The 18,357-nt window shown below is 44.6% G+C and overlaps 1 protein-coding gene and 1 long non-coding RNA gene across 24 annotated transcripts in view; one reads left to right on the top strand and one right to left on the bottom strand.

Annotated features, from left to right (window-relative positions):
- Positions 1-5,061, bottom strand: part of LOC137531984 (uncharacterized) — a 406,169-nt gene extending 401,108 nt beyond the window's left edge. The window contains exon 1 of the long non-coding RNA XR_011023828.1: positions 4,984-5,061. This is a non-coding gene — a long non-coding RNA (uncharacterized lncRNA). The remainder of the gene's footprint in view (positions 1-4,983) is intronic.
- Positions 1-18,357, top strand: part of CELF4 (CUGBP Elav-like family member 4) — a 1,336,489-nt gene that overhangs the window by 79,072 nt on the left and 1,239,060 nt on the right. The window lies entirely within an intron of this gene.

The raw sequence follows: 18,357 nt of genomic DNA, 5'->3' as shown, positions 1-18,357 counted from the left end.
CCACCGCATCAGTGCGCATACCTGTGCAGTTAAGTGAACCCACCTACCTACGTGAGTGCACGCAGTGTGATATACCACTCCGTGCATACCCAATATGGACAAAACAGGTAGAGGAAGAGGAAGAGGTAGTGGCAGAGGCAGAGGCAGAGGCAGGCCACCCGGCAGGTCTGCGCGAGGTCGTGTAAATGTAATTTCGTGTGGACCTGGCCCACAGTACAGTGCTCGGAAGAAGGCACGTCCCATCACCTCCCAAGATTGTCAGGACGTGGTTGAGTATTTAGCGACACAGAACACCTCATCTTGCTCAGCCACCAGCGCTACTACTAGCACCACTTCCGCTGCATTTGACACTTCGCAAGAATTATTTAGTGTTGAAATCACTGATGCACAGCCATTGTTGTTACAGCCAGATGAATTTTCACCAGCAAATATGTCTGAGTTACGCGGCAACACTATGGATGTAACGTGTCAGGAGGATGAAGGACCTACTGATGGTGCAAGTTTGGATTTGTCTGAGGCAAGCGAAGCTGGGCAGGATGACTACGATGATGACGGTAATAGGGATCCTCTGTATGTTCCCAATAGAGGAGATGAAGAGGGGGACAGTTCAGAGGGGGAGTCAGAGAGTAGTAGGAGGAGAGAAGTTGCTGAAAGAAGCTGGGGCAGCTCTTCGTCAGAAACAGCTGGTGGCAGAGTCCGGCACCATGTATCGCCACCTATGTACAGCCAGCCAACTTGCCCTTCAGCATCAGCTGCTGAGGTCCCCATAGTGCCCACATCCCAGGGTGGCTCAGCGGTGTGGAAATTTTTTAATGTGTGTGCCTCAGATCGGACCAAAGCCATCTGTTCGCTCTGCCAACAAAAATTGAGCCGTGGAAAGGCCAACACTCACGTAGGGACAAGTGCCTTACGAAGGCACCTGGAGAAAAGGCACAAACAGCAATGGGATGGCCACCTGAGCAAAAGCAGCAGCAGCACACAAAAGAAAAGTCACCCTCCTTCTCCTCTTCCTCCTTCAGGTGCATCATCTGCTTCTGCCGCTTTCTCCCTTGCACCTTCACAGGCACCCTCCTCCACTCCGCCTCTGCCCTTGAGCGGTTCCTGCTCCTCTGCCCACAGCAGCAGTCAGGTGTCCGTGAAGGAAATGTTTGAGCGGAAGAAGCCACTTTTGGCCAGTCACCCCCTTGCCCGGCGTCTGACAGCTGGCGTGGCGGAACTGTTAGCTCGCCAGCTGTTACCATACCGGCTGGTGGACTCTGAGGCCTTCCGTAAATTTGTGGCCATCGGAAAACACCGCAGTGGAAGATGCCAGGCCGCACTTATTTTTCGAGAAAGGCCATACCCCAACTGCACCGTGAAGTTGAGAGGCAAGTGGTGTCATCTCTTGCGAAGAGCGTTGGGTCAAGGGTACACCTGACCACGGATGGCTGGTCTGCCAAGCACGGGCAGGGCCGCTACATTACCTACACAGCCCATTGGGTGAACCTGGTGGTGAACGATGGCAAGCAGAAAGCGGCGGACCAAATTGTGACACCTCCACGGCTTGCAGGCAGGCCTCCTGCCACCTCCTCTCCTCCTGCTACATGCTCTTCGCTGTCCTCCTCCTCCTCCTTGGCTGAGTGGCAGTTCTCCTCTCCAGCTACACAGCCCCAGCTCCGCAGGGCCTATGCTGCATGCCAGGTACGACGGTGTCACGCCATCTTAGACATGGCTTGTCTCAAAGCGGAGAGTCACACTGGAGCAGCTCTCCTGGCTGCTCTTAAGAAACAGGTGGATGAGTGGCTGACCCCGCACCACCTGGAGATAGGCAACGTGGTGTGCGACAACGGCAGCAATCTGCTTGCCGCTTTGCATATGGGGAAGCTGACACACATACCCTGCATGGCACATGTCATGAATCTAGTGGTTCAAAGATTTGTGGCAAAGTACCCTGGCTTAGCGGATGTCCTGAAGCAGGCCAGGAAGTTCTGTGGGCATTTGAGGCGCTCTTACACAGCCATGGCACGATTTGCAGAAATTCAGCGTAAAAACAACATGCCGGTGAGACGCCTCATTTGCGATAGCCCCACTCGCTGGAACTCGACCCTGCTCATGTTCTCCCGCCTGCTAGAACAGAAGAAAGCCGTCACCCAGTACCTCTACAACTGGAGTAGAACGAAACAGTCTGGGAAGATGGGGATGTTCTGGCCCGACAACTGGACACTGATGAAAAATGCATGCAGGCTCATGCGGCCGTTTGAGGAGGTGACCAACCTGGTGAGCCGCAGTGAGGGCACCATCAGCGACTTAATTCCCTACGCGTACTTCTTGGAGCGTGCTGTGCGTAGAGTGGCGGATGAAGCTGCGAATGAGCGTGACCAGGAACCGTTACGGCAGGAACAGGCATGGGACCAATTTTCATCAGACCCAGCTGTTTCCTCAACACCTGCGGCAGCACAGAGGGGGGAGGAGGAGGAAGAAGAGAGGTCGTGTGCAGAAGACGAGTCAGACTCAGAGGATGATGAGCAAGGTGTTTCTTTGGGGGAGGAGGAGGAGGAGGAGGAGGGGACAGCGGCAGGAGAACAACCGCAGCAGGTGTCGCAGGGGGCTTGTGCTGCTCAACCTTTCCGTGGTATTGTTCGCGGCTGGGGGGAGGAGGTTGACTTACCTGACGTCACTGAGGAAGAGCAAGAGGAGATGGAGGGTACTGGATCCGACTTTGTGCAGATGTCGTCTTTTATGCTGTCCTGCCTGTTGAGGGACCCCCGTATAAAAAACCTCAAGGGGAATGAGCTGTACTGGGTGGCCACACTACTAGACCCTCGGTACAGGCACAAAGTGGCGGACCTGTTACCAACTCACCGGAAGGTGGAAAGGATGCAGCACATGCAGAACCAGCTGTCAACTATGCTTTACAATGCCTTTAAGGGTGATGTGACAGCACAACGCCAGCAAGGTACCACTGCCACTAATCCTCCTCCCGTGTCCACGCAGTCAAAGACAGGACGCTCCAGCGATCTCATGGTGATGTCGGACATGCGGACGTTCTTTAGTCCAACGCCTCGCCGTAGCCCTTCCGGATCCACCCTCCACCAACGCCTCGACCGGCAGGTAGCCGACTACCTGGCCTTAAGTGTGGATGTAGACACTGCTGTGAACAGCGATGAGGAACCCTTGAACTACTGGGTGCGCAGGCTTGACCTGTGGCCAGAGCTGTCCCAATTTGCCATCCAACTTCTCTCCTGCCCTGCCGCAAGCGTCCTCTCAGAAAGGACCTTCAGCGCAGCTGGAGGCATTGTCACAGAGAAGAGAAGTCGCCTAAGTCACAAAAGTGTTAAGTACCTCACCTTTATCAAAATGAATGAGGCATGGATCCCGGAGGGCTGCTGCCCGCCCCAAGACTAAGTCAGTCCCCGCACACACAGCATCTCTGCCTGCACGCCGTGTGACTGGCTGCCTGGCCTGCCCCAAAAAGACTAAGTCGCTCCCAGTCCCTCCACACAGCATGTCTGCCTGCAGGCCGCTTCACTACCTTCTCCGCCACCACCAACAGGGTCCGGGACTCCAGGCGGATTGCTGAATTTTTTAGGCCGCTGCTAGCAGCGGCCGCTGTAATAATTTTTATGGTGCGTGTACATGACTGCCTAATTTTTCTGGCTGCACTGAGGGCAGCTGCAACAACAAAAGAAAAGGCATGTACATGCGCCCATTCCCCTTCGTGATCATTACCTTGCCGTGGTGAAGGGGCTTGCGTATCACAATGAAGCAATGACCGTGAGTGATGAGTGTCTCGGGGGGCACACAAAAGATAATAAGGTCGTTGCTTCATTGTGGTCAGACCAAATTTGATCAGCTGGACAGTCACTGTTCTGTCATTCAGCTACATCAGCCAGGCCGACCATATGGGCTGTAAAGCCACCAAAACCTGCACTCTCGCCATGGTGCGCACCAGTCCAGCACGGCCGTCACTAGTACAAACAGCTGTTTGCGGTGCGTTACACGGTGAGTTTGGTGTGTCAGTGTGAAGCAGTACCTTAATTACACTACCTGATTGATGTATACACATGCAAGATGTTTTAAAGCACTTTAGGCCTGTCATTTAGCATTCAATGTGATTTCTGCCCTTAAAACGCTGCTTTGCGTCAAATCCAGATTTTTCCCGGGGACTTTTGGCGTGTATCCCACTCCGCCATGCCCCCCTCCAGGTGTTAGACCTCTTGAAACATCTTTTCCATCACTTTTGTGGCCAGCATAATTATTTTTTTTTTTCAAAGTTCGCATCCCCATTGAAGTCTATTGCGGTTCGCGAACTTTAACGCGAACCGAACGTTCCGCGAAAGTTCGCGAACCCGGTTCGCGAACCTAAAATCGGAGGTTCGGCCCAACTCTATATATATATATATATATATATATATATATATATATATATATATATATATATGTATATATATATATATATATATATATGTATATATATATATATATATATATATATATATATATATAATATGTATATCTACTGGTATAGGTATGGTCAGAGGTGCCAATATCAATTTCTTTTCTCTATTGATACATACTGTTTGACTGAAAATTACACACTGCAATTGCCCGATATTTTCTCTCATTACACAGTTTGTGTGTGTGTTTGTGCATGTCTTATATTGAATGTAGATGCACGCTGTATTACTATCAGAAATAGGAATATACTGCTTTATTACTTTATGTTTACTAAATACGATCAATACATGATAGTCAAAAATAAATAGAAATATATATTGCGTAAGTGTCTACTAAGTAATGGGTTTTGTTGGAAATGCCAATATAAACTACAGATACACAGGTTATAATTGCCTTACAGTATGTTCACTATAGACACCCATTGCATAACTGCCTGATATACACTACAGAAACACTGCATGACTGTATGACCTGAAATTTACTACACACAGCATGACTGCCTGGTAATCACTACAAAGACAGACTGCATGAAGGCATGGTACTTACTGCTTATGTTCACTGCAGAGCTGCCAGAAATTCACTTCAGATACACACTGCATGACTGCCAGATATACTTAGTACAAATCCAAACTGCATAACTGCCAGATATTCGCTACAGTTACACCATGCATGACTGCCTGATGTGCACTGCAGATACACATGGCATGTCTGCCTGATATTCACTAAAGATACACACTGCATGACTGCCTGTTACTCACTTCAGGTACATACTGCATGACTGCGAGATATACAGTATTTACTACAAAAAGAAACTGCATGACTGCCAGATATTCACTACAGATAGACCTTACATGACTGCCTGGTAATCCCTACAGGTACACACTGCATTACTGCTTGTTATTCACTACAGAGACACACTGCATGACTGCCCTATATTCACAACAGATACACACTGCATGGTTATCTGATATTCACTAGAGATACACACTGCAGGACTGCCTTATATTCACTACAGTTACACACTGCATGGCTGTCTGATATTGTCTACAGATACACGGTGCATGACTGCCTGACATGCACTACAGATACACACTGCATGACTGCCTAATATCCACTGCAGATACACACTGCATGACTGCCCCATATTCACTGCAGATACACACTGCATGACTGCCTCATATTCACTACAGATTCACACTGCATGACTGCTCAATATTCACTACAGAGACACACTGCATGACTGCCTGATATTCACTACAGAGATACACTGCATGACTGTCTGATATTCACTACAGATACACACTGCATGACTGCCTCATATTCACTACAGATACTATACACTGCATGGCTGCCTGATATTCACTACAGAGACACACTGCATGACTGTCTGATATTCACTACAGATACACACTGCTTGACTGCCTCATATTCACTACAGATACACACTGCTTGACTGTATCATATTCACTACAGATACACACTGCATGACTGCCTCATATTCACTACAGATACACACTGCATGACTGCCTGATATTCACTACAGATACACACTGCATGACTGCCTGATATTCACTACAGATACACACTGCTTGACTGCCTCATATTCACTACAGATACACACTGCATGACTGCCTGATATTCACTACAGATACACACTGCATGACTGCCTCATATTCACTACAGATACACACTGCATGACTGCCTGATATTCACTACAGATACACACTGCATGACTGCCTGATATTCACTACAGATACACACTGCATGACTGCCTGATACTCACTACAGATACACACTGCATGACTGACTCATATTCACTACAGATACACACTGCATGCCTGCCTGATATTCTCTGCAGCTACACACTGTGTGAGTGCCTAATAATTATGACAGTCAAACGCTGCATGGCTGCCTTAAATTCACTACAGATGAACACTTTTATTTGATAGTTAGTTTTGTGATATCTTTATTTATAGAACGTCTGTTTTGTTTTTTGTTTTTTAAGAGATAGATTATCCACTTAATGAAACAGAAAGTGAAAGCATGCACATATTACTTCCTGTAACACATGTTTGCAGTAAAAGTTACATGATCAGAACAAAGCGGCGGGAAATCTAGTGGCCGAATAGTAAAATTACACCTACATAAACATCATATGAAATGACATAAAATACTCATCAGTTAACCCCTTACCTCCCCTCCAATAATTACCAAAATAAACACCTTTATTTTAAAAAAAATTACATATACAACAAAAATACTTAAATAGTTACCTTAGGGACTCAACTTTGTTGAATATGTAAGCCATGAGGATATATTACTGTTAGTTTTCCAAAAATGGCTTGTAATTAGTGATGGATGCAGAACTGAAAAAATATACTGTTATTGTCGCCATACATTGTGATATGGACATAATTTAAATGGTATAAAAGGTAGAAAACCGAGAGCCCAATATAGTGTAGCTTGTATTGGAGGAGTGCGAATGATAATGATGAAACGTAAGTATTGTACTTACAAACCAGGGTTACCTCCAAGGCAACCACTGAAAAGGCAGGTGGGGAGACCAAGCCTGTCCCCACTCAGGATTAAGACGTCGCTCTCTGTGGATAGAGGAAAAAAGGAGGGTGTACCACCCTTCCACCAAGGGTGGATTCTTGATGTGTAGAGCTGTACAGAGGCGCCAGTAGGATAAAAGTCACTAAAACGTTTAAAACGTTCGGGATGCGGTGGTGGACCAGCCAACCCAAAACAGACACAGGTACTGTCGATTCAAGTAATAAATAATTTATTTATATACTTCAAAGACAAGTTGCAACGCGTTTCACGGGCAAAATCCCGCTTCCTCAGGCAATAAACAACTGGAGTAATACACTAAAAAATGACGACAGAGTAATAACTCTGTCGTCATTTTTTAGTATATTACTCCAGTTGTTTATTGCCTGAGGAAGCGGAATTTTGCCCGTGAAACGCGTTGCAACTTGTCTTTGGAGTATATAAATAAATTATTTATTACTTGAATCGACAGTACCTGTGTCTGTTTTGGGTTGGCTGGTCCACCACCGCATCCCGAACGTTTTAAAAGTTTTAGTGACTTTTATCCCACTGGCGCCTCTGTACAGCTCTACACATAATTTAAATGGTGTAAACTGGGACAAATGGGCAAAAAAAATGTGGGTTTTAATTATGGTAGCATGTATTAAAATTTTTTAAATTATAATTGCTGAAAACTGAGAAAAAATGTATTCATTTATTTATTTTTATTATTTTATTCCTGTGAAAATGCTTTTAGAAAAAAATAATTGTAAGCAAAATTTACCACTCAAAGAAAGCATAGTTGGTAAAAAAAAAAAAAAAAATAAATAAAAAACAAGACATAGATCCTTTTGTTGTGATAAATAGTGATACAGCTATTGGCAAATGAAACGTAGGAGCGCTGAAAGGTGAAAATTGCTCTGGTCCAAAACAAAAAACCTCAGTGTTGAACTGGCTAAAATTAGAGGTATGTAAATTAAGATGCACCTAAAACGTATAATTAACATGTCTCTTCTATGTCTCTATGTTACATACCATTCACTTTAATAGTAAAGTTAACAGCAGTTATTTGTTAGTTTGTGATTATTTATGTTTTGTTTTGTTTTTGTTTATATAATGGTAAACTAGCAAACACATTAACCACTTCCACACCATGAAATTTTGTGCTGATCTGTGCTGCGTGGGCTCTCCAGCCCACAGCACAGATCAGCTAGCAGCCAGGGCGATCAGACTTCCCCCCTTTTTTCCCCACTAGGGGGATGTCCTGCTGGGGGGGTCTGATCGCCGCGCTTGCGGGGGGGGCTCTTCAAAGCCCCCCTCCGCAGCGCTTCCTGGCCTCCTTCCCCTTCCCTCCCTCTCCCTCCCCCTGTGAGCGGCGCAGGACGGATTTCCATCCTGCGCCTGATGGGATAGGCTTTAGCCTATCAGATGCCGGTGATCCCCGGCCAATCAGAGGCCGGGGATCGCCGATCTCCTCTACGGCGCTGCTGCGCAGCAGCGCCGTATACATGTAAACACTGGGGAAGATCTTCCCCGTGTGTTTACATTTACCCTGCGAGCCGCCGATCGGCTCGCAGGGTGTTCACGGAGACACCCTCCGTGAACTGACATGGAACGTTTCCATGGTATACACTTCAGGATTCAGGGGCGTGTATATACGCTCCGAGAATCCGGAAGTGGTTAAATATGTTTTAAAAGGGGAAAAAAACAACAACAATGAAGAGTTGGCTTAAAATAACACTATAACCATAATCTACAACACACACACAGTCCACAGTTGCTATGCATGCTACAAACACTCAACATATAGTTACATAGTTATTTAGGTTAAAAAAAGACATACGTTCATCGAGTTCAACCAGAAACATCACTGCCTAACATTCACAATAAATATACAAACCACCTGAATTCCCGATGTACACAATAGCTACACACTGCCAGAAAAGGCTACTGATACTCAAACATACCGTATATACTCGCATACAAGCCGAATTTTTGACCCCCAAAAAGGGGGCCAAAAGTTGGGGGTTCGGCTTGTATGCGAGTCATGGTGGTCCGCGGGTCCCCCCCTCCGCTGGTCCGCGGGTCCCCCGCTCCCCCCATGGCCGCCGCCGCCGCTATTACCTGGCTGCATCTTCTATTTCAATCTCCGTTCTTGTAAACATTCAGAGCAGCGTGCCCGGCGCTGCTACTGTGACGAGGCAGGAAAGAGCGTCCTGTTACTATGGGAACCGCTCTTTCCTGGCTCGCCGCTCGTCACAGTAGCAGCGCCGGGCGCGCTGCTCTGAATGTTTACAAGAACGGAGATTGAAATAGAAGATGCAGCCAGGTAATAGCGGCGGCGGCGGCCATGGGGAGCGGGGACTGTACTGGCTAAACTGGGGCACGTAACTAGCTTTACTGAGCGCTATACTAGCTAAACTGGGGCGCTATACTAGCTATACTGAGCGCTATACTGAGCACTATACTAGCTAAACTGGGGCACTATACTAGCTAAACTGGGGCACTATACTAGCTATACTGAGCACTATACTAGCTAAACTGGGGCACTATACTAGCTATACTGAGCACTATACTAGCTAAACTGGGGCACTATACTAGCTATACTGAGCACTATACTAGCTATACTGGGCACTATACTAGCTATACTGAGCACTATACTAGCTATACTGGGGCACTATACTAGCTATACTGAGCACTATACTAGCTATACTGGGGCACTTTACTAGCTATACTGAGCACTATACTAGCTAAACTGGGGCACTATACTAGCTATACTGAGCACTATACTAGCTATACTGAGCACTATACTAGCTATACTGAGCACTATACTAGCTAAACTGGGGCACTTTACTAGCTATACTGAGCACTATACTAGCTGTACTGGGCAGTATACTAGCTAAACTGGGGCACTTTACTAGCTATACTGAGCACTATACTAGCTATACTGAGCACTATACTAGCTATACTGGGCACTATACTAGCTATACTGGGGCACTACCTACCCATACTGGACACTTTACTAGCTATACTAAGACACACTCGGGGAATAAGGCGGCCAGCATTTCCTACCCCCGGCTTATATGGGGGTCAATCATTTTCCCCTGGTTTTTCAGGGAAAAGTTGGGGGGTCGGCTTATATGCGGGTCGGCTTATATGCGAGTATATACGGTATAACTGCTAGATTTTAAGATGGTCAGGAATTCAGTACAGTTAAAAATGATACTCACTACAGATAAACACTGCATTACTGCCCGATATTCACTACAAATACACACTGCATGACTGCCTGATATTCACTACAAATACACACTGCATGACTGCCTGATATTCACTACAGATACACACTGCAGGACTGCCTGATATTCACTACAAATACACACTGCATGACTGCCTGATATTCACTACAAATACACACTGCATGACTGCCTGATATTCACTACAGATACACACTGCATTACTGCCTAAAGTAAACTACAGATACTCACTGCATGAATGCATGGTATTTACTAAAGGCACACACTGCATGACTGCGTGATATTCACTAAATTATATAAACTGCATGATTGCCTACAGTTCACTACATATACACACTGCATGACTGCCTGATACTCACTAAATATTCACACTGCATGACTGCCTGATATTCACGACAGATATACACTGCATGGCTGCCTGATATGCACTACAGATACACACTGCATGACTGCCTGATATGCACTACAGATACACACTGCATGACTGCCTGATATTCACTACAGATAAACACTGCATGACTGCTTGATATTCACTACAGATACACACTGCATAACCACCTGATATTCACTACAGATACACACTGCATGACTGCCTTAAATTCACTACAGATACACACTGCATGACTGCCTGATATTCACTACAGGTACACACTGCATGACTGCCTGATATTCACTACAGATACACACTGCATGACTGCTTGATATTCACTACAGATACACACTGTATGACTGCAAGGAAATAACTACAGATAAACACTGCATTACTGCCTGATAATTACTTCAGATACATACTGCATGATTGCCTGATATGCACTACAGATACACACTGCATTACTGCCTGATATTCCATACAGATACACACTGCATGACTGTTTGATATTCACTACTGATACAGACTGCATGACTGCCTGATATTCACTACAGATATACACTGCATGGCTGCCTGATATGCACTACAGATACACACTGCATGACTGCCTGATATGCACTACAGATACACACTGCATGACTGCCTGATATTCACTACAGATACACACTGCATGACTGCCTGATATTCACTACAGATTCACACTGCATGACTGCCTGATGATTACTACAGATACACACTGCATAACTGCCTGATGATTACTTCAGATACACACTGCGTAACTGCCTAATATTCACTAAAGGAACACTTCATTTTATAGTTAGTGCGTTGTGTGATTTCTGCTCTTAAAGAAACTTTCTTTAGTGTTTGTAGTACAGAGATGGATTTAGAGGTTAAAATAAGTAATGTACAAAATAGGAAGCAACTAGTAAATATTGAAATGACATACATATGACATTTGTATTATATTTTTATGTTACATGTGATTCCCTTTAATATTCTACTGAGCAGGAGTTGTTTGATACTGCTAAGGCACTTTTGTACTTTCCTACTGCTCAAGTGTTTGACCTTTTTTTCAGTTCTGAATGACTGTGCTTTCTATTTTTTAAATATATTTTTATAAAATGCTGAGTACTTAATAATGGGGTTGTATCTCCATATTAGACAAATAACCGAATAAAAATGATTTGGAAAGAAATCAATGCAATTTCTGACTGCAACAGGATTCGTGAAAGTTATACACTGCATAGCTGCCTGATATTCACTACAGATACACACTGCGTGGCTGCCTGATATTCACTACAGATACGCACTGCATGACTGCCTGATATTCACTACAGATACATACTGCATGACTGTCTGATATTCACTACAGATACACACTGCATGACTGCCTCATATTCACTACATATACACACTGCATGACTGCCTGGTATTCACTACAGATACACACTGCACGACTGCCTGATATTCACTACAGATAAACACTGCAGGGCTGCCTGATATTCACTACAGATACACACTGCATGACTGCCTGATGTTCACTACAGATACACACTGCATGGCTGCCTGATATTCACTACAGATAAAGACTGCATGACTGCTTGATATTCACAACAGTTATCCACTGCATGACTGCCCAATATTCACTACAGATACACACTGCATGACAAATTGATATTCACTATGGATACACACTGCATAACTGTCTGATATTTACAATGCTCTGCATGACTGCCTGATATTTACTACAGATACACACTGCATGACTGCCTGATATTTACTACCAAGACACACTGCGTGGCTGCCTGATATTCACTACAGATACACACTGCATGCCTGACTGATATTCACTACAGATAGAAGCTGTATGACTGAATTTTATTCACTACACATACACATTGCATCACTGCCTGATATTCACTACAGATACACACTGCATGCCTGCCTGATATTCACTGCAATTACACTGCATGACTGCCTGATATTCACTACAGATACACACTGCATGACTGCCTCATATTTACTACAGATACACACTGCATGGCTGCCTGATAATCACTACAGATACACACTGCATGACTGCCTGATTACAGACACAAACCATACGACTGCGTGTGCAATACTAACTAAAGATACACAATGCATGACTGATATTCACTACAGATACACACTGAATTACTGACTGCCTGATATTCTCTACAGATACACACCGCATGACTGCCTGATATTCACTACAGATACACACTGCAGGACTGCCTGGTATTCACTACAGATACACACTGCAGGACTGCCTGGTATTCACTACAGATACACACTGCAGGACTGCCTGATATTCACTACAGATACGCACTGCATGACTGCCTGATATTCACTACAGATACACACTGCATGACTGCCTGATATTCACTACAGATACACACGGCATAACTGCCTGATATTCACTACAGATACACACTGCATGAATGCCTGATATTCACTGCATGACTGCCTGATATTCACTACAGATTCACACTGCATAAGTGCCTGATATTCACTACAGATACTCACTGCATGACTGCCTGATATTCACTACAGATACTCACTGCATGACTGCCTGATATTCACTACAGATACACACTGCAGGACTGCCTGATATTCACTACAGATACACACTGCAGGACTGCCTGATATTCATTTAAGATACACACTGCATGACTGCCTGATATTCACTACAGATACACACGGCATAACTGCCTGATATTCACTACAGATACACACTGCATGACTGCCTGATATTCACTACAGATACACACTGCATGACAGAATCATATTCACTACAGATATGCACTGCATGACTACCTGATATTCACTACAAATACACACTGCATGACTGCCTGATATTCCATACAGATATACACTGTATGACTGCATGGAAATAACTACAGATAAACACTGCATTACTGCCTGATAATTACTTCAGATACATACTGCATGATTGCCTGATATGCACTACAGATACACACTGCATTACTGCCTGATATTCCAAACAGATACACACTGCATGACTGTTTAATATTCACTACTGATACACACTGCATGACTGCTTGATATTCACTACAGAAATACACTGCATGGCTGCCTGATATGCACTACAGATACACACTGCATGACTGCCTGATATGCACTACAGATACACACTGCATGACTGCCTGATATTCACTACAGATACACACTGCATGAATGCCTGATATTCACTACAAATTCACACTGCATGACTGCCTGATGATTACTACAGATACACACTGCATAACTGCCTGATATTCACTACAGATACACACTGCATGACTGCCTGATATTCACTACAGATACACACTGCATGGCTGCCTGATATTCACTACAGATAAAGACTGCATGACTGCCTGATATGCACTACAGATACACACTGCATGACTGCCTGATATGCACTACAGATACACACTGCATGACTGCCTGATATTCACTACAGATACACACTGCATGACTGCCTGATATTCACTACAGATTCACACTGCATGACTGCCTGATGATTACTACAGATACACACTGCATAACTGCCTGATATTCACTACAGATACACACTGCATGACTGCCTGATATTCACTACAGATACACACTGCATGACTGCCTGATATTCACTACAGATTCACACTGCATGACTGCCTGATGATTACTACAGATACACACTGCATAACTGCCTGATATTCACTACAGATACACACTGCATGACTGCCTGATATTCACTACAGATACAGACTGCATGGCTGCCTGATATTCACTACAGATAAAGACTGCATGACTGCTTGATATTCACAACAGTTATCCACTGCATGACTGCCCAATATTCACTACAGATACACACTGCATGACAAATTGATATTCACTATGGATACACACTGCATAACTGTCTGATATTTACAACGCTCTACATGACTGCCTGATATTTACTACAGATACACACTGCATGACTGCCTGATATTTACTACCAAGACACACTGCGTGGCTGCCTGATATTCACTACAGATACACACTGCATGCCTGACTGATATTCACTACAGATAGAAGCTGTATGACTGAATTTTATTTACTACACATACACATTGCATCACTGCCTGATATTCACTACAGATACACACTGCATGCCTGCCTGATATTCACTGCAATTACACTGCATGACTGCCTGATATTCACTACAGATACACACTGCATGACTGCCTGATAATCACTACAGATACACACTGCATGACTGCCTGATTACAGATACAAACCATACGACTGCGTGTGCAATACTAACTAAAGATACACAATGCATGACTGATATTCACTACAGATACACACTGAATTACTGACTGCCTGATATTCTCTACAGATACACACCGCATGACTGCCTGATATTCACTACAGATACACACTGCAGGACTGCCTGGTATTCACTACAGATACACACTGCAGGACTGCCTGATATTCACTACAGATACGCACTGCATGACTGCCTGATATTCACTACAGATACACACTGCATGACTGCCTGATATTCACTACAGATACACACGGCATAACTGCCTGATATTCACTACAGATACACACTGCATGAATGCCTGATATTCACTGCATGACTGCCTGATATTCACTACAGATTCACACTGCATAAGTGCCTGATATTCACTACAGATACACACTGCATGACTGCCTGATATTCACTACAGATACACACTGCAGGACTGCCTGATATTCACTACAGATACACACTGCAGGACTGCCTGATATTCATTTAAGATACACACTGCATGACTGCCTGATATTCACTACAGATACACACGGCATAACTGCCTGATATTCACTACAGATACACACTGCATGACTGCCTGATATTCACTACAGATACACACTGCATGACAGAATCATATTCACTACAAATACACACTGCATGACTGCCTGATATTCCATACAGATATACACTGTATGACTGCATGGAAATAACTACAGATAAACACTGCATTACTGCCTGATAATTACTTCAGATACATACTGCATGATTGCCTGATATGCACTACAGATACACACTGCATTACTGCCTGATATTCCATACAGATACACACTGCATGACTGTTTGATATTCACTACTGATACAGACTGCATGACTGCCTGATATTCACTACAGATATACACTGCATGACTGCCTGATATGCACTACAGATACACACTGCATGTCTGCCTGATATTCACTACTGATACAGACTGCATGACTGCCTGATATTCACTACAGATATACACTCACATGACCTGTCTACCACTTGGAGGATGTTAGTTTCACTAACAATTTGCAATTTGCTAGGTACTTGTCCCTCCCACTGTCGAAGAAGTCTTTCCTCCATGGGAGGGGGACCTAACACTAACTAAAACCTACCTATGCATATGCATAGCCTGGGCGCGCTACCAGTAAATTTAAGAATTGCGCAGAAAAAGTGGGATCAGCGCATCACCAGGCCGCCTCTGGATGGCCTCAGCTCAGAGATGCGCTGAGCCCCCCCAGGAACTACAAAACGCACCTTGAACCCAAACAGAGGCTCTGCATATACACCAAAGAAAACTATCAAGTGGGAGCAGCTGACCAGAATTAAATCAAACATAGCAAAGAAATGAACAGCGCTTCTTAAAAACAGATGAGTGCTTACCTGCAAAAAAAGTGCACACCCCACTCATGGGATTCAAATACACAATGAGCACACACATGACCTGTCTACCACTTGGAGGATGTTAGTTTCACTAACAATTTGCAATTTGCTAGGTACTTGTCCCTCCCACTGTCGAAGAAGTCTTTCCTCCATGGGAGGGGGACCTAACACTAACTAAAACCTACCTATGCATATGCATAGCCTGGGCGCGCTACCAGTAAATTTAAGAATTGCGCAGAAAAAGTGGGATCAGCGCATCACCAGGCCGCCTGATATTCACTACAGATTCACACTGCATAAGTGCCTGATATTTACTACAGATACACACTGCATGACTGCCTGATATTCACTACAGATACACACTACAGGACTGCCTGATATTCACTACAGATACACACTGCAGGACTGCCTGATATTCATTTAAGATACACACTGCATGACTGCCTGATATTCACTACAGATACACACGGCATAACTGCCTGATATTCACTACAAATACACACTGCATGACTGCCTGATATTCACTACAGATACACACTGCATGACAGAATCGTATTCACTACAGATATGCACTGCAATAATTCCAGATATTTACTACAGATACACACTGCATGAATGCCTGATATTTACTACAGATACACACTGCATGACTGCCTGATATTCACTACAGATACACACTCCATGACTGCCTGATATTCACTACAGATACACACTGCATGAATGCCTGATTTTCACAACAGATACACTCTGCATGACTGCCTGATATTCACTATAGATTCACACTGCATGACTGCTTGATATTCACTACAGATACACACTGCATGACTGCCTGATATTCACTACATATACACACTGCATGACTGCCTGATATTCACTACAGATACACACGGCATAACTGCCTGATATTCACTACAGATACACACGGCATAACTGCCTGATATTCACTACAGATACACACTGCATGACTGCCTGATATTCACTACAGATACACACTGCATGAATGCCTGATATTTACTACAGATACACACTGCATGACTGCCTGATATTCACTACAGATACACACTCCATGACTGCCTGATATTCACTACAGATACACACTGCATGAATGCCTGATATTCACAACAGATACACTCTGCATGACTGCCTGATATTCACTATAGATTCACACTGCATGACTGCCTGATATTCACTACAGATACACACTGCATGACTGCCTGATATTCACTACAGATACACACTGCATGACTGCCTGATATTCACTACAGATACTCACTGCATGACTGCCTGATAATCACTACAGATACACACTGAATGGCTGCCTGCTATTCACTACAGATACACACTGCATGACTGCCTGATAATCACTACAGATACACACTGCATGGCTGCCTGATATTCACTACAAGTGCACACTGCAGGATTGCCTGATATTCACTACAGATACACACTGCATGACTGTCTGATATTTACTAAAGGAACACAATTCATTTTTTAGTTAGTGCGTTGTGGGATTTCTGCTCTTAACCTCCCTGGCGGTTAATTTTTTTTGCCAAATGGGCAAAAATCCTTTTTTTTTTATTTTTTTTTTTGTTTCATGTAAAGCTATCAGAGTGGTAGCTACATGAAACACCACTAGAGGGCGCATGTGTCCCTCTAGTGCGATCGTCGCCGGCACTAATAGCAAACAGGGGAGCGCGTATATAACGCGTTCCCCTGTTTGGCTTCTCCTGTCGCCATGGCGACGATCGGAATGACGTCATGGACGTCAGCCGACGTCCTTACATCAGGCGCACCCGATCCAGCCCATAGCGCTGCCCGGAACTCATTGGTCCGGGCAGCGCAGGGCTCTGGCGGGGGGGGCCCTCCTTCGCCGCTGCGTGCGGGCGATCGCCGCAGAGCGGCGGCGATCAAGCTGTGCACGCTGCTAGCAAAGTGCTGGCTGCGCGCACAGCACTTTGAATGGGGCGAATCGCCCCAGTAGAGCCGGAGAAATCCTCCTGCGTGACATAGCTCAGCTCGGGCTTACCGCCAGGGAGGTTAAAGAAACTTTCTTTAGTGTTTGTAGTATAGA

Source organism: Hyperolius riggenbachi, chromosome 1 (assembly GCF_040937935.1).
Source record: "Hyperolius riggenbachi isolate aHypRig1 chromosome 1, aHypRig1.pri, whole genome shotgun sequence".
In the NCBI taxonomy this organism is placed as follows: domain Eukaryota; kingdom Metazoa; phylum Chordata; class Amphibia; order Anura; family Hyperoliidae; genus Hyperolius; species Hyperolius riggenbachi.
This window is presented reverse-complemented; position numbering and strand designations above follow the sequence as displayed.